This window comes from Anabrus simplex, chromosome 7 (assembly GCF_040414725.1).
Source record: "Anabrus simplex isolate iqAnaSimp1 chromosome 7, ASM4041472v1, whole genome shotgun sequence".
Lineage (NCBI taxonomy): Eukaryota > Metazoa > Arthropoda > Insecta > Orthoptera > Tettigoniidae > Anabrus > Anabrus simplex.
In genome coordinates, this window is record NC_090271.1 from 54,447,901 (window position 1) to 54,471,172 (window position 23,272).

Sequence of the window (23,272 nt, forward strand, 5' to 3'; positions counted from 1 at the left end):
GCGATGAACTCTTTCTTTGTCGTTTTGATTTGAAGTATGTTAGAAATCACATATTTCATATTACATAAACTATCTTATATGTGTGTATTTTCATACATATTGGGCAAAATCTCAAGTTACCACCTAGATTCAAAGATTTAACACACATATTTTGAACGTGTATTTGTTTCTCTATATTTTACTTCTATGGTCAACTAGGGTTTTTGTAATCACTTTCTGATGAGTTGTGTTCCATCAGTCTCACTGACGGACGGACGGAAAAGGGGAGGCTGCGTGGCTAGAGAAGAACTTCTAGTGCACAAGAAATGCAAGTCCCGCCAACCCATTTATCATCCACTGACGGAAACAGAACTGCAATAGTTGTATTTACAGACAACCAGAAAGAGAGAGTGGCCAGTCATCCACCCTTGTTCAATTCCTCCACTCCCAGGGAATACTAATGTCCCATTTCAGCAAGCACTGGAACTGATGGTTAATGACTAAGTGACAATACGCTCGACGCCGACACCTCTGTGTCACTGTATCACTGAAACGCCATTTCACTCCTGCTAGTCCATAATGGTCAAGTATGTAGAACGCCTAAATTCCCGGAAAACTATCCTAAAATTAATAAGAAACTTTCCTCATTGCGGAAAGCTAGTGATCATGAGAAACTTAAATATTGATAACTGGGGATTTGATTTTACCTATTTGCTTCCTGTATACGAGAACACAGGCTTGATATCAATCCGTTTTAGGCTCTTTTTGGCAAGAATGTTTTGTTTTTTGTGTCTGTAAGTGCTTATTTCAAGGGTTCGTTCCTATTTGGAGTATGACTGTCTATTTAATGCCTCTTTACGTACTAAAGTCAGACATGAAGAAATGCCACATCAACGCCAATAACAGGGAAACAAAAGCAGCTAACCGTCTGGTATGTCGTCGTCTTGTCCACGAAGGTCGTAAGAACTTCGAAGAACAACACCAGAGATTTCAAACTGAGAAAAGAATTGCTCGGAGAGAGCGGGCGTTCCTCAGGATGGATGTTCGTCATCACTTTGACGTTCCGATATTTGATACGAATAGCTGATGAACATACCAAATCTGACTCTGAATCTGTCGGTCCATCCTCAGTAATCTCAAAGTGAGATGAGACACTTTCATCTTAAAACAAATTTCGCTCTACTTCATTACTAATTTTCCGTAAAGAAGTGGAGATGCCATATTTAGACACACACTGTAAAAAACGTACCGTATATATATATATATACAAGAAATGCAAAATACATCAAATAACAGTATATATATACTGAAGTAAATAACTCGAAGCGAACGGAAAACTACGAAATAAAATTAAACAGAATAGCAAAGCAGAGCTCGTGAAGGCTTGCTTACAAACACTACAAAACGTAGGTGCTCAAACAGATCGTCGGAAAACTGCACTCATTTATTTCTGTAAAATTCCAACCCAGGAGGTTGTAAATATGAATGAAACTGAACTCATGGCTGTTGTCGACATTGAGAACGACAAGTAGTAGACTGCCGTGACATCTGTTGATGAAATGAGGAAATTACGAGGAGAAAGACAAATATGTCAAATATTTGACCGTGCCACTAGAAAGTGTCGAGTATTCGACAGTTGCCAGTTCTAGAGTTAAGTGAAGTCTCGAGGAAACATCTGGGAAGGTAGCCACTATCAGGGAAATATTTGATAGGATCCTGCAACGATATCCAGGGAGACAGATCAGGGGATCGAGTAGGCCAAGATAACATGTCGACACTCTGTAGAGCACATTGAGCTACAGCAGCTGCATAGGGACGTGCATTATCCTGTTGGAAAACATCCCCGGGAATGCTGTTCATGAATGGCAGCACGACATGTCGTATCACCAGACGGACGTACACATCTGCCGTCAGGGTGCGTGGGATAACCACGAGGGTGCTCCTGCTGTCATACGAAGTTGCTCCCCAGACTAGAACTCTCGTTCTTGGTCCAGTGTGTCGAAACTCCAGACAGATGGAATGCAGGCACTCACCCGACCCAACGGCAATCACTGGCACCAAGGCAGAACCGGCTCTCATCGGAAAACACAACGGACAGTCACTCCATCCTCCAATGAGCTCTCGCTTGACACCACCGAAGCCGCAGACGATGGTGTTTTGGGAAAAGTGGAATACACGCCGCAGGGCGTCTGGCTCGGAGCTGTGCTTCAAGTAACCGATTTCGAACATTTCGTTGCGTCACTGTGGTGCCAACTGCCGCACGAATTGCTGCTGCAGACGCAGTCCACTGCGCCACAGCCATACGCCCAATACGGCTGTCCTTCCTCTCGGTGGTGCCACGAGGACGTCCGGAGCCCGATCTTCTTGCGAGCGTACCTTCTCGTGACCACTGCTGCCAGCACGCATGAACAGTGGAGACATTCCTGCCAAGTCGTTCTGCAATAGCGCGGAAGGAAAATCCACCTTCACGTAGCCCTATTATACGGCCTCGTTCAACAGCAGTGAGCTGTTGATACTGGCCTCTTCGTCGTCGTAAAGGCATTCTTGACCCACTCACAGTCACTCCGTCCGGTCTTACAGGTAACTAACACTAGAGCCCGTATTTAAAGCAAACTTGACGTGCAACGTCATGGGATTGCTACTGCCGCCACACTAAGGCGATTTACGGGAAATTTTAATCATACAGATGTACAAACACGCCCGCTTACTTTTGTCAATTTAGCACAACCCTTCTTGGTGTTTGGATATTATTTTCCGCCTGTGTATGAACAGATGATATTTTCTTGTTAAGACGCGGAGAAGTAGCCCAATATATACACTAGTACGGAGATTAGTACAAGATATTTCTACCCGATAACAGGCTACATAGTATTGAGAGTTCGGTTATCTACAGTATTATAATTACCATTTCATTTGAAAGAGGTATTTTACCGACCTTTATTGATGTTATTTGAGTTATGCTTATTGCTATCACGTCATGATCAGTTTTCTCTTGCTACAAGAAATTCACTGCGTGGGACCAAATGTTCGGCTTTAACACCCCTGTGTCTGCAGGCGGGAATATCGACCACAATGTGTCGACCAGTATCATTTGAGTGACATGTTCTCACGCTGGGCTACCCCAGTATGCGACACTGCATTAGCCCTCTCACCAGTGAACTCGTATGCTCGTGTGTGAATGCTTTTATAGACAACGCTCTCCCTTTCTTCTTTTTCTACAGCTACATTACACTATCTGGTGAGGTCGCGGGTGCCATCAGAGGCGTACATGTAGGTCTTGTCTTGCTTTACGACGGGATGACCTTCTGCACTTCGTGTGATGTTCTGAGTGTGATTAAAATGCGTATTAACACCAACACATACACCCAGTCCTAGAGTGAGATGAATTAACCAAACGAGGTTAAAATCACATACCAGAGCGGGAATCGAATCTGGGACCTTCTGAACCGAAAGCTTCAGTGCTGACTATTAAGTCAAGGAGCCAGACCGCTCCCCCTCATCTTTGCTCCTGATTATAACGATTTTTTCGTCCAACTAACTACTATTCCGACGGTTTTCGGAGATTACGAGGTGCCGGAATTTAGTCCCGCAGGAGTTTTTTCCGTGCCAGTAAATCTACCGATATGAGGCTGTCGTATTTGAGCACCTTAAAACACCACTGGACTGAGCCAGGATCGAACATTCCACGCTGGGTTCAGACGGCCAGTACCTCAACCGTCTGAGCCACTCAGCCTGGCATTTGTTCCTGAAACCTGTGAGGAAGTCACCTTGTAATTATTAACACTGAGCATGAGGCTCTTTTATTGAAAACATTTAACTCTCCATAGTGTTGTGAAAAATAATTTCTTACAAATCGTAAATTTTCAAAAAATTATTTGTTCCCTTCATAATCTTCCTTTCTTTCTTAATAGGTTAACCCTCCAGGGTTCGTTCATCTCCGGACTCAGCGAGGGATACCACCTCTACCGCCTTAAAGGCAGTGTACTGGAGCGAGATACATTGGCTCGGGGATACAACTGGGAAGAAGGACCGGTAATTCACCGAGGCGGCCTCACCTACTATGCTGAACAGGGGCCTTGTGGGGGATGGATAGATCGGAAGGAATAGAAAAGGAAGTTGCCGTGGCCTTAAGTCAGGTACCATCCCTGCATTTGCCTGGAGGATAATTGGGAAACCACGGAAAACCACTTCGAGGATGGTTGAGGAGGGAATCGAACACCCTATACTCAGTTGACCTCCCGACGCTGAGCGGACACCATTCCAACCCTCGTACCACTTTTCATATTTCGTGGCAGAGCCGGAAATCGAATCTGGCCCTCCGCGGGTGGTAGCTAATCACACTAACCACTACACTGCAGAGGCGAACGAAGTTGTATTTACTTTATTAAGGCTAAAAACGGTGGTCCTATAGAGCCTAAATTGCCTAAATTGCCTAAATTGACGTTAAAACCTATATTTCCCTATACTGCTACTGCATTGTATATCTTAATCGATTAGAAATGCTTTTATTCAGATAAATTATGATATCTGCCAAATCATTTTAAGTATAGTATTGATCTAATCCGAATTATTCGCGAGTCTCTGAGTGCCCCCGATGGGGGAAGCCGATGGGTTGATGAATGGTGGGACTCCCGACCGTTAGGTCCTGTGTGCTATTTTTATTGGTCGGTTCTGCCTATTTCCGACGTTTTTTACTTGCTGTATTGTGTGACATCGTTGCGGCATGTGGCCTAATTTCCAGTATTTCAGAGAAGGTAGACGTGTGGGAGAATGTGGAGGATTTGAAATGTTCCGGTGGCGACTTGACTTTACTAGTGATAGGTTGGTTGAAAATGATATGAAACGGCTTGTGTTGCAGAAGGTGCCTGTCATCTGTCGGGTTCGCTTTGAGGTTTACTAGGAGATTAATAATGACGTGTGGTACTTCCTGGGTAGACGTACAGTGTTTCTGGGTTGGAGTGGGTCTTGGATTTTCGGGTACGTGAAAATATGTTGTGCTTGATAGGAAGGAGAGAAGACATTTTAGAAGCCTTTCGTAGGTGAGATTGTGATGAGTGGTTTATTGACTTAGGAGTGGCAGGGGGGGAGGGGGGGTTGAAACTGAGTTTTAATAGAGACGGAAGTTGTCGGCTTGTTGGTTGAGGATGTTGGAGACGTTTGCCATTGACTGCTTATTTAAAGAATGGGGACTGGTTATGAGGCAGCGTGTTTGCCTGGACATTTGGCACACTGCGCCTGTTCTCGTGGGACAGGGCAGACGCTGTGATGGTGATGATCATCACATCTGTTACAGCGGGTCTCATTTGGCCAGTTTGCAGCAGAGTGATTTAGCTGTAGGCAGTTGTAGCACATGAAAATCAGTGAAGATCGTGGGCGAGGTTTCTTAAGATTGGTGCGGATTCGATTCACGGTAGGTGCAGATTTGGGGACAGGGGAGGGGGATGTTTGAGATTGTGCTGGATATCTTGTTTGTTGAGATGTTTCTGGCGGTGGAATATCAGTTTGGATATATTGTGAGACTGTGGAATGGATGATTACGATGTTAATTTGAATTTTCTTTTGTTTGGTTTCGATAGGTTTACTTTTGGTTACTTTAGTTTATGTGTAGGCTGGGCGGCTAGATAGAGGTGAGGTTCGAGTGCTGATGTTCACTGAGGCAGCAAAGAGGTACTTTGAATGCCACAGTCAAGTAATTCAGGAGCATATTGTAGTGATTCTTCTTCTTCTTCTTCTTCTTCTTCTTCTGGTTCCGGGTCAGGGTAGGGGTTAAAAGATGAATAATTTCAGGTTTGGGGATATCTGTAAGTGAGATTAGTCTCTGTAGGATATCTTTCATGTGAAATTCTCGGATAGGAGTAGTCATCAGCATATTATTATACGATTCCTCAATCAGTGCGATGTAGGTTGGTATGAGGTCTGTGATGACTCCAAGTATTGTGCACAGGTTATGAGATGCCAAGGGGAATCATGGATACGGTGTTCTTTGGTGAAACTGAGAAAATGGAATAATTCATAACATATATAAATGGGTATTCGAAATAGTCCTTTATTTCGGAGTAATAGTAAGATGTTGAGGTTCATTTTAGAGAAAGATCGAATGGATTGGGTGGAGGAATGACTTGGGAAGGAGAGAAATTGGGTTACTCTCCTAGAAATTTTGTCGATGGTAGAAAGATCAATTGCTGGGGCGTGAACAGAAAACCGGCTACTCGATCCACCGGGCTTATATTGGTATCTGGGCCATGTCTCAAGTCTCAAACAGAATGCAGACGCAGCGTTTCTGATGAGGATTTTTAGCCCTCCGACCGGAATAGGGTCTTGGGTGCTATTTCGTAACTTTATCTAACTAGGGTTGCATTGATGTGATGGTGAGGGACCTGTTGGAACGGGATCGGAACTGGTCAGAATGTGACCTGCATCCTTTTGAGGGGTGACTAATTTAGGATGACGTTGGGTCGCTTATAGCGGAGGCCAAGGATATCATAATTACCCAACGTGATGATGAGGGGATTGGGATTGCGGATTAGTCCAGAATAGTTTTTCCGGGACGTCTTCTTTATTCCGGTTCTAATATCATCAATCTTTAGGGACTGATGGATGTCCCGTTTCCGTTCAAATCATTGTGCACCTGAGATGAGACGCAGTTCACGGTTTTGGGTGCGGTGCACCTTGTGCAGGTGGGTTTTGGCTGCTATTCCCCAGACCGGACTGGCATGCTCTAGAATTGGTCGGAGGAAGATCTTGTACAGTGTGAGCCTGTTTTCTAGATTAAGGCCTTGATCGGCTTTCATAAGTGGAATAATTTCAGATAAGCGTCTGTTTGCTTGGGCCGAAATCTAGGTTATATGATATTTGAAGGTGAGTCATTTGTCTAAGGTAACTCCTAGGTATTCGGTTGCATTCTTCCACCAGTGAACAGTATATATTCTTGAAATTACATTTCAAACAAAATCTTAAAAGCGAGAAGCTGTAAACCACAGTACGCGGAAGTCGTTAAGATCCTTCCGTACTCTGTGCGTCACAAGGGGACAGCCTGTCTAATGTTTTTTGCCACTTCTTTAACATCGCAGTAACACATCGAAGGTTTTTGGCGAAGGAGGGATGAGAAAAGGTAGTGGCCGTGGCTTTAATTAAGGCACGGCTTCAGCATTTGCCTGGTGTTAAAATGGGAAAACACGGAAATACATCTTCAGAGCTGCCGACGGTGGGGTTTCAACCCACGATCTCCCGAATGTAAGCCCACGGCCAACTCACTCGGTGCAAGTCCATTGACTTGCTGTGAACAAAACTCTTTGGTTCATTCGCTGAGAACATTTCAGTCGTACGTTTGTTTAGTGTGTGCATTGTACCGTAAGTGTCGACTTCCAAGTCGTCTTTAATTTTACAGCGGTTACACGAGTTTCCTCATTTCATATCGAGTTGTAAAATAATATTCTGTGACGTCTGTAGCAAAGAGGTGGATGAAATTTGTTTTATTATCTCCCTAGCGAGTTATCAATTTATCAAAATAAAATGGTATTTTAAATGATAAATGATTAAAATATGTAAAATTGAATCTGATTAAAATACATTTTAGATCCTACTTTTTCATGTTTGAGAGCCTTTTGTATGCACCTAAAATAAAACAGTTAGCACCTAAAAATTTGAGCTCTACTAAGTCTATACGCATACTGCTGATCTTCTATTTCATTTGTAAATAAATAAATAAATAAATAAATAAATAAATAAATAAATAAATAAATAAATAAATAAATAAATAAATAAATAAATAAATAATAAATAAATAATAAATAAATAAATAAATAAATAAATAAATAAATAAATAAATAAATACAGTTATCCTTTAGTGTCAGAACCAGACAATTGATATTTAGTTAAATTTCTATAAATTCACTTGATTCTTTCCTTTTTTTCAGAAAGTGATGCCATTTACGCAATAATTTGATCCGCTACTATTAATCAGCTATTATTAATTCATCATCATCATTATCATCATGATCAATTCTATTTCTTGATGACACCGGGTGATGATGAATGTGATTACTCTTCACTTGGTCCTGTCTCTCCAACATTCATCATCCAAGACTGTGTTCCAGTCCAGGTTTTATTTTTTTATGCTGTATTTCACAGAGTCTTCCCCGTCATCTCTCTTCCCAGTGCTTGTTTTGGAAGTCTTTCATCCGCATGACATGTCCAAACCATCTCAATCTGTTCTATTGCAGTTTTTCAATACGTTTATGATCATTTAGCTCTTTTTAGTTATGTCGTCATTTATCACTCTCTGGAATTTCATGTCAGCCGCCTGTACATTACTCTCATCTCCCTCAGTCACTGTCCAGGTTTCTGCTCCATATAAATCCGTTAGCCTTCATTGCTACATCATTATTCCATATTAAAATCCCTACCTGGTGGTAAAAGTCACTCCCCGGTTGTATTCTTTTTCTAATTTCCACATCCAGTCTTCCATTTTCTGTCAGTTCCCTTCCAAATTATTTGAAGTGTTCTACTATTTCCAACTCCTTGCCACCAAATTTGATAGCTTATTTTCCTTCTTTACTTCCCCTACACATCACCACTGTCCTGCTATTCTCCAAGCTGATCCTCAGTCCCCTTTGTTCAATCTTTCTATTTAGTACAGTTAGCTGTTGTTGTATTGCCTCCTCGTCTTCTCCCCAGACCACCACATCATTCACAAAAATAATTCTTCTATGGGGTTCGATCCGAAGATTGGTTAGTAGCGGCTTTCCATGAACTCCAGTCTGTGGTTAGTCTCTTCACGTACAAGTAATTATCACAACCCTTGCCATGAATGATTATTTTTATATATCCTATACGTGGTCTACCTCTACAGTTCTTTCCTTCCACAGTGCCCTTCAATATTGCTTCTTCACTGCGTAAGCATTTTCCAGAAACATGGCTTCTCTTGAATCCTTTTCAGCGTTTCTTCGTTAGTGATTTTGTCCACCCATGGAATTTTCAGTATTTTCCTGTAACCCCATATTTCAAAGGTTACTAAACGTTTCTTATCAGCCAAGGTAAGAGAGTCCAGGTTTCACCAACATACATCAGTACGCTTCACACACATATCTTCACGAGACGTTTCCTGAGGCTCATACTAATGTTTTTGCATGTGAAGAGCTTTCCTTTTATGTTGAATGCTATTTTTGCTTGGTTATCCGGCTCCATAGCTAAATGGTTAGCGTGCTGGTCTTTGGTCACAGGGGCCCCGGGTTCGATTCCCGGCAGGGTCGGGAATTTTAACCATCATCGGTTAATTTCGCTGGCAAGAGGGCCGGGTGCATCTGTCGTCTTCATAATCATTTCATCCTCATCACGACGTGCAGGTAGCCTACGGGAGTCAAATTGAAAGACCTGTATCTGGCGAGACGAACATGTCCTCGGACACTCGCGGCACTAAAAGTCAAACGCCATTTCATTTGCTTGGTTAATGCGGCTGACTATTTCTCTTCTACTCCTTCCATCTGCTGTTATTTTGCTACCAAGATAAGTGAAGCTGATTTCGTTTAATTTTGTAACTTTCAGCTGCGTTGTTTGTCTACGAGGGCAAGCCAATAAGTATCCGCAATCAATTTTTATAATTTCTTACATAAAGTTGATGTTTGTTGTTTTAAGGAGCCTAACATCGAAGGTCATCGGCCCTCTTGCATAAAGTGTACACACTCTTTATTGACATCATATTTCAACATAGGAACCCTGCTTTTGCAATGCACATGATCCACCGTTTCACAATCTTTCTGATACACTCCGCAAAAGAGGGTTTGGTTGCGAAGCAAGCCACCTATGCACCGCTTTCTTCACCTGTTGATATGAGCAGAATCGAATGCCTCTTAGAGCATTTTTAAGCGGACAAAACAGATGATAATCCGACGGGGCGAGATCAATATTGGCAGCAGTTACGGTTGCAGATGGACGCCCGGATCTTTCCTCATCCATCACGCTCGTATGAACGCTTTTGAACTGTTCTATCTACTGGTAAGTACTTCGCTGTAGCAAAACATTGTATACGTATTTATCAGAAATTGTTTTATGAATTTCCGCTCCTGGTACACCCTCAGACTATAAAAAACTGATTACGGAACGCTGTTCTCCCTTAGTGCAAACAGAGAGTGGAGCGGCCATCTTTACGTCGCAACAGCGCAAGCTGTACTGATCTGATAACGCTGAAACCTACCACAGACGTACAGTGACTATATGTACAGTGTGGCCAACGAGTGCTTCATTCTGATTGGCCCCGCCATGTTTAGCCAAATGTCCCGTCAGCTGATATAAACGTATGTATTCAGCACAGGGTAAGATCACTCTTTATGCAATTTCAGCGAAGTACATGCTACCTGTTTTAACCTTAATACATCGAAAATATGTTCTTATTAAACACGGAAGATTATTTAGTATTATTAGTTAAGAAATGTGTGTGAATTTGCGTATTTCTGAGTTCTGAGTTTTCAAGAAAATTACGGCAGGCTCTTATGCTTATGGTTGCAGAAACAGATCAAGAAAGGTTTTTAAAATGAAATTAGGCAATTGCTTGTTTTCAGCACGTTATAAGACGCTCCGAACAACGAGTAGAGTTATTTCATGCATTGTAATGGTAACAATAATAACAAAATGGGTTAGTAATTTTATAGAGCCCAAGACAGTAAATGCCAGATTTCTCCGTTAATATTCGCCGTATCGAAAACCTGTACATAAGGAAAGTTGTTTAGAATATAATTTCCGACATTTTACGTTTTGTGCGATTTTACCGTGTAAGGAAAATAACAGATTTTCACGATTATATTATTTTTCACAAATTTTCAAGTATCCCCGAAAATACCTGTTTTATCTGAAACCTGTACTTAACAAAACTTACAGGAAAAGCCACTCCCGATCATTCACTGTAAGTCTCATTCATTTTCACCGTATGAGGTATTATGATTGATATATTCTCGAATTCAAACTTTTATGGCTCTTCATCTATTTAAGGACGTGGTTATAAGTGCCACCTAGCATCAAGTTGAGTTTTCCTATACATTATAATGATGCCAATAATAGTCTGACTCAGTGGTTGAACGGCCAGCGTACTGCCCTTCGGTTCAGAGTGTCCCAGGTTCGATTCCCGGCCGGGTGGGGTACTTAATATCTCGGGCTTGGGGACTGGGTGTTTTCATACTCAGACAACATACCACACTATCAATCACATCCCTCCATATACGATTTGCGTCGGGGAAAGCATCCGGCCGTTAAACAGGACCAAATCCACATGTGTGACGCATCTCCCACCCACAACCCCACAGTTGTGGGAAGAGCTGTAGAAAAAGAAGGTATTGATAACAGTGATAACAATGCTTTAGCAAAACCGATAGTAGCAAATATAATATTTAAAATTCAGTGGATATCTACCAGTACTAACCGAATCGGGGCACAGAATTAGTCGCACATCACGGAATTCGAACAGCGGGTGGTCGATAATTGAGTCCTGAATACAACTACATCGGGACCAGGAAAACTGCTTGTTTTCACCGAGCAACAAGTAGTATTTTCTCAAACGATAAATATTAGTATCACTATACTATAAGCCTAATTCCTAGTTGCGGGGATCAAACCGTAGCCATCATTAAAGGAGCACTATACACAACCCGGGGACCATGGCAGTTGATTGTTTTCACCACTAAAGAGTAGCAGGTTTTCGCTATTATTGCTATTAGTACCACGAGTAAAATGGTACAGTATATTACGCTAACTTATGTTACGTTAACATAAATAACATAAATATGGAGCTAGGTAATACAATTGTGTCTACCCATCAGTTAACTAGTCATGTTATTTTCTATCGTCTGCGTGTGTTCAGATTATACACATGCGGATACCGGTAAGTCATATATAAAAAGTACATTTCTATGTATAGTTTTATGATACTGCGTTGTATATTCTGATATGTAAAACCATGTAACCTGATATATGGTAAAGTTATAATTTTTTAAATTTAAATGACCGGCCGAATTGGTCGCGCGGTTAGGGACGCGCAGATGTGAGCTTGCATCCAGGAGATAGTGGGTTCGAACCCTACTGTCGGCAGCGCTGAAGTTGTTTTCCGTGGTTTCCCATTTTCACACCAGGCAAATGCTGGGGCTGTACCTTAATTAAGGCCACAGCAGCTTCCTTGAAATTCCTAGGCCTTTCCTGTCCCATCGTCGCCATAAGACGTATCTGTGCCGGTGCGACGTAAATCAAATAGAAAAAGAATTAATTGTAGGCTAACTTTACAGTCATCACATACATTATTCAAGACAATGACTATACTATTTTATGCCACATGTATTATAATATAAATGTTATGATAGGCCTAGCTACCAACACAGAATTTCTAATCTCTTCAATAATTGTGACTTGTAGACCTATACCACGTACAACTCTAAAGTTTGAAGTCTTACGTCAGCTAGTCAGACTCTGAATGTAACAAATACTGATAAGCCTATATACATACAGCATAAGCAAAATAAATAACATCTTAAAACATTGACCTAGTCTATTCTTCATTGAAATGACAATAATATCACTCTCCTTCATCTATCAGCCGATTGAGTACTTGGCTAAAATATGGCGGCTGGACTGGCTTTGGCCACACTGTACATATAGAGTCACTGTACACAGACGTAGACAACGGCGCATTCTAGTGGCCAGTGAGCACACAGCGCCATAGAGCCAAGCTAAAGTCAATTAGAGCAAAATTGCTGACACTTATTGACTTGCGTACGTAAATTGAATTTAAGAATATAATAATTTTCTTTTTGCTACTTCCTTATTAGAGAGCAAAAGTCGTTTCCAAATGACATAACTTCAGTAGTAACCCTTATGGAACTATGAAGCAACAGACACAAAGTGAATAACCCCGTAATGAAATTTGTTTATAAAGGAACCTGATTGTAAGTGATACATTAATTCATTGCACACATAAACTCAACTTATTTACGCTCTAAAATAAACAGGATTTTTAACACTGTGATATTTACAGTGGAGAATATTTTTCGTCACTAATTAGTTAGAGTAATCACATGCGAGCACTATCAAAAGAAAATACATATTTGCTTTGGGCTTCATACTTCACTAAAATTGCGGAACTTACATGCAAAGAATTTATGCAAGAAGATACCGTTATCATAGGTTTAGTTTCATTGATGTCTCGTTGAGTCCTGATATATGGAATGAAAATCCACAGCCTGTTTCCTGTCACTTGACCGGGTCAGCAATGAAAGGAATGAAGTCCCATCTAGCGGCAAGGATAGGAATTGTGCCGGCTGCCGAAGCCCGTCGCACTCCTCTGGGACAATGCTTAATGCTGACAGATGAAATTAAGTGATACGGGAGTGTGTTGCTGGAACGAAAGATGACAGGGAAAACCGGCGTACCCGGAGAAAAACCTGTCCCTCCTCGCCTTTGCTCAGCACAAATCTCAGATTGAGTGACCTGGCTTTGAACCACAGAACCGAATGGTGAGAAGCCGGAGCGCTGCCGCCTGAGCTACGGAGGCTTGAGTCCTGATATGTATTCCACACAATTGTGAAAATATGGAAATAAGCTTCAATTTACGTATTTGTTTGTCTTATTAGGTCTTATTAGCGTATGCTACATACATGGCAAAGTAAGAAATTAGAAGGAGACACCATGTTTAAGTCAAAATGGCACGTACGGAAGATTAAAAAAAAAGCAAAGTTGCAGCTAATATATCAATGTGAGGGCTATAAATACAGCAGTGAAAATAGTGATAGAACGGAGTATTTAATGATCTAATAATAATTTCGTGTGGCTATTTCTAACCGAGTACAGCAGTTGTAAGTTAGGCCAGGCTAGGAGGATGGGTGACATCTGCCATGTGTAGGTAACTGCGTGTTATTGTGGTGGAGGATAGTGTTATGCGTGGTGGGTGAGTTGCAGGGATATTGGGGATAGCACAAGCACCCAGCCCCCGGACCATTGGAATTAACCAATGAAGTTTAAAATCCCCGACCCGGCCGGGAATCGAACCCGGGACCTTCTGAACCGAAGGCCAGTACGCTGTACATTCACCCAACGAGTCGGACATTTAATTAATAATTGTACTACATCCCTTCAATGTAGTCCCACGCAAAGCGTGCTACCTTTTGCTAAATATCGAGAAGCCGTTGGGGACCGGAGGCAAGGCGTTCTCTGTTGCTGACAGCGACGGATCGCCTCACTGCGCAGAGTACAGATACCACGTAGGGAAATCGGCGGCCTTGGAGCTGTTCCTCCGACTTCGGAAACAGATCGAAGTCGCAAGGACTCATGCCTGGTGAGTACGGAGGATGTTCCAAGACCTCCAATTTCCACTGATGCAGTAAGAGCTTAACATTGTGTGTGATATGACAACATGCACTCTCATGCAATACGACAGGGCGATCGTCTCTCAGTAAACATCATAATCAGCAGTATCTTCACCCGACTGAGTTCCGGTCGAAATTTCTGTATACGTTGTGATCCTGGGTGACGCCATTCTTTCGACTGACGCTACAATTCAGGCTCGTCTCATCAATGGCGACAATGCGCTACAGAAATGCGCTTCCTTCCTTGCGGTATCTATCGAGGTGGATGCCAGCCATTTCATATCTGTGTCATTTCTGTACGTCGGTGATTTGATATGCAATCCAACGAGACACAATTTTCCTCATGTTAAGACATTTCTTCAGTAGGTGCCACACCGTTCGAAGCCTGAAACCAACCTCTACGTAAAATTCCCGAACAGTCCATTGATGGTCTACGGAAATGAGATCACTCACGACATCAATCAGATCTTGGGGAATCGACTGCCGGCCTGTGAGGTCCAAATCGCAAATTCATTGGGATCCGCACGAAACGCCTCGACCCATCCTGCAGCGGTCCTATACCGTAATGCATTCTCGCCACAGGCTTCAAATAATCTTCGATAAAATTCTGATGCAATTTTGAATCTCAAATTTAATTCATGAATGCTGATCACCATTCAAAAATATGCTTTAGAGTGGTGAAATCGACACTCTTCACTTCAACGCCACACAGCAACAACACTCCGAGCAGGATTGCCGTCAAATGCACGCTACATATCGACAATAGCGCCACCTGACCGCTCCCACATACTATTTGTGAATTCCCGATCTCCTGCGAGTGTCTGGACTACGTTACTACGACTTTATTCACATCCCTCGTATTTATATTGTAGGCCTACTTATAATTTTAGTCGTTTACTTTTAATACTGTTGTAGCTTCTGACACGATTAAATAAATAAATATTATAGACATGATAGTTTATAGGCTTTTGGGCTTATGCCGTTCTATGAAAATAAGGTCAAATACTTTACGTTTCGCAGAGAACTGTGCTCTGCGTCACCGGAAGAAACTCGACTGTCCACGAAAAAAGGCTTCTTAAACAATTACATTTTGAAATTTATACGTTATAATAGAAGTGGAAATGGTACGTTCATTCGCCACCAGATGGCTCCCCGGACGTGGCATAGCGCTAGCATTCGAAGCGGAAGCTAACCGAACCATCAGAATCAGTCTAAGAGTGTCACATAACATATGTACGTAAGATATGACATTGACAGGTGTCCCTGTTGAAATTGTTAGGATTTCTACGTATTTCCACAGGTTGCTGTATAATCCTGGACCTGTAGTGTCTAGTGTCGGTAAGAGCTCGAGCATCTTGGAACATGACATCATGACCCGACGATAGAGCGTGCTAAGCTATTGCCGATGTGTCTGGCTGGTTGAGACGAATATTACGTTCATGTTCCTTGATACGGGTACCAATGGACCAGCATGTTTGGCCGATGAATACCTTACCGTACGTACAGGGAATTTCGTATACCCCAGGATGTGAAAGTGGGGACAATTTGTCGTTGGTTTTACTCAGACTGTTAGCCATTTTAGTGGCGGTGCCAAACACGGTTTTTATGTTTTGTTTGCGGAGGACCTTGTCAATTCGATCTGTGGTGTTGTGAACTGCCTACTTGCCTTCCATTCTGCATTGTCGTCTTTCCCTACAAGTGGTTTCCCATCTGAGCTCTTAATAATTCATACACCAAGTTTACCTTTCTCCAATGGTTTCCTTGACTTTCATATATGCAGGCCCATACAGTCTTCAACATTCTTGCACTTCTCTTTAAGCCATTCTTCCTTAGCTCTCCTGCACTTTATATCCACTTCATTTTTAATCACATGTATTCCCTTGTGCCCTCTTCATTTCTTTTGAATTCTTGTACTTTCGTCGTTCATCAGTCAGGTCCAGTATCTTCTGAATTTTCTATTGCTTCTTAGTTGATCTTTCCTTTCTTACTGTGATTTCTTCAGCAGCCCTACTGACTTTATTCGTCACCATTGTCCATTATTCCTCTATTGTACTTTCTTCAGCCTTTTCATTTAGTTTCTGTGCAACATGTACCATGAAACAGCCCCTCACACTTTTTCTTTCAACTTGTATAGATGCCATCCCCCTTGCATTCTTTCCATTCTTCAATTTATTCAGCTTCAGATGGCATTTCATGACCAGCAAGTTGTGGTCATAGTCCACGTTTACTCCTGGGAAAGTTTTGCAATCCAATACCTGGTTTCTGAATTTCTGCTAATCATAATGAAGTCTATTTGATACATTCCAGTATCTCCAGGTCTCGTCCATGTGTACAGCCATCTTTTGTGGTGTTTGAACCAAGTATTAGCAAGGACTAATTTGGGATTGGTGCAGAATTCAACCAGCCGACTTTCTCTTTCGTTCCTCTGTCCCAATCCGAATTCTCATACTGCATTACCTTCTCTTCCTTGGCCTACCACTGCATTCCAGTCTCCCATCACAATTAGATTCTCGCCGCCATTTTCATACTGTATTAAATCCTCTGTCTCGTCATATATTCTTTCAATTTCTTCATCATCTTCTGAACTACAGGGCATAGAGACCTGCACTATTGTGGTGGGGATTGGTTTGGTGTCTATCTGGACAACATTAATCCTTTCACTATTCTGGCCATAGTAGCTTACCTGTGCCCTATCCTCTTATTCATTATTACACCATCTCCCGCATTTCTCCTGTTTGATTTTGTGTTGATAATTCTGTAGTCACCTAACCAAAAATCTTTCTCTTCTTTCCAACGTACTTCACTTATACCAACTACCTCTAAATTATTATTACACGGTGATATCAGTCAGTCATCTAGACTGCCGCCTTTGTAACTTCAGGAAGGGAGTATGATGGAGTATTTGCCTGGTTTGAAAATGGAGGACCTCAGAAAACCATCCTCAGGGCTGCCTACTGTGGGGTTCGAAACCACATTCTCTCGAATGCAAGCTCACAGCTACGTTGTCCGCACTGTGCAGCCAACTCACTTGATAAGTAGCGAAAGTAATTGCAGGTTGGCCTACAAGCAGATGGGGACTATATCTTGAGGGTACTTCGAATGAGTATGTGGAGGTTAAATTAGAAATAAACACGATGGATGAACATGTGCACATGAATTTGTTTTGGGATTGGTGTCATGAGAGGTGAATGGAGAAGGACTGATGACCTAGGGAAACAATGGACTCCACCTTGGATCATAGGAGAAATAGAGAGAGACCTATGTTAGGACGGTTACATTCAGTTCAGGTGTGGAGCTGGAAAAGATCTCAGAGCTAGTTGTGAATAGAGGATTGTTGAGACACTGAGTTAATTTACAGAGGCTTACATACTGGAAGGTTTTTTTTTACAATTGGCTTTACATCGCAGTGACACAGATAGGTCCTACGGCGACGAGTGGGAAGGAAGTGGCTGTGGCCTTAATTAACGTACAGCCCCAGTATCTGCCTGGTGTGAAAATGGGAATCCACGAAAAACCATCTTCAGGTTTGCCGACATTGAGGTTCGAACCCACTATCACCAGAAAGTTCTGCAAGTGGGCAGAAAAGCCTGTTAAAATAAATAAATAAATAAATAAATAAATAAATAAATAAATAAATAAATAAATAAATAAATAAATAAATAAATAAATAAATGATTAAAAATAAATAAATAAATAAATAAATAAATAAATAAATAAATAAATAAATAAATAAAGTCCCTCTTGTTCGATGATTGTGCTGTAGCGTACTAATTTTTGAATCTCTTGTATAGATATATGTTGTATCCGTTCCAGGTAATTTTCTAAGATATTTGAAGTTTACCAATTATTATTATTATTATTATTATTATTATTATTATTATTATTATTATTATTATTATTATTATTATTATTATTATCATCTGTCTACCATCCAGGTTCGGTTTTTCCCTGGACTTAGCGAGGGATCCCACCTCTACCGCCTCAAGGGCAGTGTCCCGGAGCTTCAGACTCTTGGTCGGGGGATACAACGGGGGAGTATGACCAATACCTCACCCAAGCGGCCTCATCTGCTATGCTGAACAGGGGCCTTGTGGAGGGATGGGAAGGTTGGAAGGGATAGGCAATGAAGAGGGAAGGAAGCAGCCGTGGCCTTAAGTTAGGTACCATCCCGGCATTCGCCTAGAGGAGAAGTGGGAAACCACGGAAAACCACTTCCAGGATGGCTGAGGTGGGAATCGAACTCACCTCTACTCAGTTGACCTCCCGAGGCTGAGTGGACCCCGTTCCAGCCCTCGTACCACTTTTCAAATTTCGTGGCAGAGCCGGGAATCGAACCCGGGCCTCCGGGGGTGGCAGCTAATCACGCTAACCACTACACCACAGAGGCGGACATTATTATTATTATTATTATTATTATTATTATTATTATTATTATTATTATTATTATTATTATTTATCGCAGAAGTAGCCTGGATATATAATCACATTAAATAGAATGTTGTAATGAAACCTCATATATTGCAATTTGGAGGTAATATCAATCTTCTTGAATACTCTCGAGTGCTATTAAAATCTCCGTCTGTGTCTTTGTAAGTCTCCTGGAGGTAAAGGAATAGAAGATATTTAATATCCGAGATTAAAGGAAAGATCCTTATATAGTACAGCCAGCTTGCTCAAAGTTCTTCGTTTTGGACTTATGCCAAAGGAACAAGAAAGTATTATGTAATTACCGGAATAACATCGCCCTTTATTTATATATTTATTTCTTTTCCTTCTTCTTTATGATGAGGCCTGCTAGAGACCATATATCATTTTCATTTCATCTTTTCTTGTTGTTTCATCTTCCGTTCTTTACAGTATTCTTTCATCATTGCACTCTGCTTTATTCTCCCCTCCTCAGAGAACTTTGGACCTGGTTTCCTATTCATTCTTCCTTGTAATCATTCCATTCTTAAAACTTTCTTTTTAAAAATCTCTCTTTCCATAGTTTTTCTATTCCCGTATTTTCTTTCAAAATCTTTCTTACCTTTTTTTTATCAAACTAGTTGTTGACGTTCTCTCCGAGAGCTATTCGAATATCTGTTTTGTCAATCTGTTATCATCCATTCTATAAATGTGTCCAAAAATAGCAATCTCATTTTCCTTATTGTTTCTGTTATATTTTCTACGTTCTGGAATATTTAGTTATTACTCCTTAATTTCCATTGTTCTGTTTATTTTCATTGGTAGTAAGATTTTTCACATGATTATTCTTTCTAGTACTCCAAATTTCTCTAAACTAGACATACACTTACGTAAAGACATTCTGGTTTTGACCACTGTGCTTAATGCCTTACTTTAAGATATTTAGGTGAGCATTTCTTGTTGTAAAACTTATAATAATAATCATAATAATAATAATAATAATAATAATAGTGTTATTGGCTTTACGTCCCGCTAACTACATTTACGGTTTTCGGAGACGCCAAGGTGCCGGAATTTAGTCCCGCAGGAGTTCTTTTATGTGCCACTAAATCTACCGGCACGAGGCTGACGTATCTGAGCACCTCCAAATACCACAGGACTGAGCCAGGATCGAACCTGCTAAGTTCGGGCTAGAAGGCCAGTGCTTCAACCGCCTGAGCCACTCAGCCCGGTTGTAAAACTTCATGTGATGCCAGAAGTTATTTCCATCTTATGTAACCTTTCTCTAGAGTCTAGAGCAATTTTTTTCTAACCTCTTTCGTGAATTATTTCACCCAGGTGTTTGAATTTCATTACTTTCTCTATTCGACCAGTGTCTGGCGTCAAAACTTTTGCAGCGATTTTTATTTATTTTAAATATGTTTTCTACAGAGATTTTCAAACCTGTTTTGGATATTTCTTCCAAGAGATCGATTCGTGCTGTTGCATCTGTCAGGCTCTCTGAAAGTATAGGAAAATCGCCTGCAACTGGCAGGAAAATAATTTATTCATATTTGTTTTCTCTCCCCAAAATTACTGGCGAAATTGTACGTTCTTTTAATTTTCCACTACAAATTCTTATAATTTTCTCTAGAATACAGTTGAACTGAATTGGCGAACACCTGTGTTTATCTTGATAGGATTTCGCCATAAATTCTACTTTTGAAACTGCGTCTGTGTTTCCCGTATTAGGTTCCCTAATTTAGATTTCACTCCTAATTCCCGTATTGTTTTCAAGTTTCTCTATCAACAGAATCTAATACCTCTTTAACCCTACAACTGGCAAGGCAAGCAGGTGAGGCCGCCTGGGCGAGGCACTGGTCATCCTCCCCAGTTGTATCCCCAGACCCAGAGTCTGAAGCTCCAGGACACTGTCCTTGAGGCGGTAGAGGTGGGATCCCTCGCTGAGTCCGAGGGAAAAGCCAACCCTGGAGCGTAACCAGATTAAGAAAGAAAGAAAGATGAAGACAAATTTCGCACTAATGGGACTAACACTCCCCGAAGAGCCGTGGCCTACAAAGCGACCGCTGCTGAGTCCGGAAACATAAATATTAGGGCCGGGTTTCTTCAACGATTGTTAAGTGTTAACTAGGAGACTTAACACATAATTTAACAAAATGGTCGTCTCATCAAGGATTGTCAACTCTAACAAATTGTTAATACTTGTGTTAAATTAACCTGGCAGCAGCTCTGTGTTTAACCTCTTAACAACTGCTAAAATTTCAAAACTGATGGATGTAGAAGACGTAAGTTTGAAGCTTTACTGCTGTATTTGTCCGCCTCTGTGGTGTAGTGGTTAGTGTGATTAGCTGCCACCCCCGGAGGCCCGGATTCGATTCCAGGCTCTGCCACGAAAATTTGAAAAGTGGTACGAGGGCTGGAACGGGGTCCACTCAGCCTCGGGAGGTCAACTGAGTAGAGGTGGGTTCGATTCCCACCTCAGCCATCCTGGAAGTGGTTTTCCTTGGTTTCCCACTTCTCCTCCAGGCAAACGCCGGGATGGTACCTAACTTAAGGCCACGGCCGCTTCCTTCCCTCTTCCTTGTCTATCCCTTCCAATCTTCCCATCCCCCGCAAGGCCCCTGTTCAACATAGCAGGTGAGGCCGCCTGGGCGAGGCACTGGTCATCCTCCCCAGTTATATCCCCAGACCCAGAGTCTGAAGCTCCAGGACACTGCCCTTGAGGCGGTAGAGGTGGGATCCCTCGCTGAGTCCGAGGGAAAAGCCAACCCTGGAGGGTAACCAGATTAAGAAAGAGAGAAAGATGAAGACTATTTATAAACTGAAGAAGGCAAAGGACAACCCATACTAAGAAATAACTATTTTCTAGAGTTGCCAGAAGATATATTTCTAATTACCAAAGCAATAATGAACAAGAACTAGACAATATTGAAAATACAAAATAGGTTAGAGTTTCCAACAGTGAGGACAAATACCATGAGGCAGAATCCGCATGGAGGTGATAGAACTCTAAAATGCGAATACATTTTACTCAAACTTGTCAGGTCTGCAACGTAATAATTTCCGAAAAACTTATGAATCCCCCGATTCTAATGCGACCCCTCTATACTTGAAGAGTTACGATCACGATGAGTGGAGTAGTGGCCGAATGGTCATCGTACTTGTCTCCGAAACGCAACGATGTGAGTTCGAGCTCGCCATAGACATACTTCTTTTTATACAAATTAAATCATTGTTTCAGGGAATGTGAAGGTAGAATGCGAATAAAATGAAAAATCAAATTGCAGTGGAACATTATTTTCTACCTCAAATTAATATATATAGAAAGAGATCCAGTAGTAACTGTGAGAACGTTTAGGCCTATATTAATTTCATGCAGAAAATAAACTGTACTGCAATTTGTGTAATATTTTTGTTCCAATTTTTATCTTGACGTTCCCTCAAATATTAATTTAATCTTCTTCTTCTTCTTCTTTATCTGTTTACCCTCCATGGTCGGTTTTTCCTCGGACTCAGCGAGGGATACTACTCTACCGCCTCAAGGGCAGTCTCCTAGAGCTTCAGACTGTGTGTTGGGGATACAAATGGGGAGGATGACCGGTACCTCGCTCAGGCAGCCTCACCTGCTACGCTGAACAGAGGCCTTGCTGGGGGATGGGAAGATTGGAAGGGATAGATAAGGAAGAGTGAAGGAGGCGGCCGTGGCCTTAAGTTAGGAGGAGAAGTGGGAAACCACGGAAAAATACTCGGCAGAATAGTCAGCATACTGGCCTTCGGTTCAGAGGGCTCCAGGTTTCATTCCCAGCTGGGCCTATGGTTAATTCCTTTGGCTCAAGGACTGGGTGTTTGTGTAAATCTTAATACATTTCTCTCCATCTACGTACAACACACCCCACTACCAACCATCATAGAAAAGCACAGTAATGGATACATTTCTCAACATAGCGTTGACATCAGCAAGAGTGTACCATCATAAACTGGGGCAAATCCGAAAATTCCGACCCGCCCCCCAAAAAAGTAATTGGAGGTAGGCCAGGAAGAAGAACATTCTATATACCTGCTCATCCTTATAAATTAAATGGGTTATTTTTAAGCACATTCACATAATTTAAAATTAAATGAAATAAAAACTCGCAATCATCACAACGTTTTTGTTGCCTCTTACTTGACATGTTTACGTCTTATCGGTCTCCGCTAACCATAACCTATAATAATGTCAACCATCTGTCTGTATGACAAAATACTATTTCAACACACCACTAGGAGCGCTTTATGTAAAGAAACAAAAGACGTTCACTGGCAAACGCGTTCAGAAATCTCACTGAAATGTGTTAATTTGTCTTTAACAATTGTTTCGCAACAAATGTTGGAAATGTGTTCCTGAAACAGGGCACTTTTAAACAAAGTGTTAAATTCATAACAATTGTTAGTTAACATTTGTTAAGTAAAATTTAAAGAAACCGGGCCTAGGAGGTGTCACGAAGCTGACGCGACGAATCCACTCTGCCGTTTTTCTTGGCTTTCTAGACCGGGACAGCAATATCACCATC

The 23,272-nt window shown here is 41.5% G+C and overlaps 1 protein-coding gene across 1 annotated transcript in view; it reads right to left on the bottom strand.

The window, feature by feature from the left end:
* The window catches only part of LOC136877690 (neuropeptide F receptor), a 573,408-nt gene that overhangs the window by 396,893 nt on the left and 153,243 nt on the right, over positions 1-23,272 (bottom strand). The gene's annotated exons all lie outside the window — the stretch shown is intronic.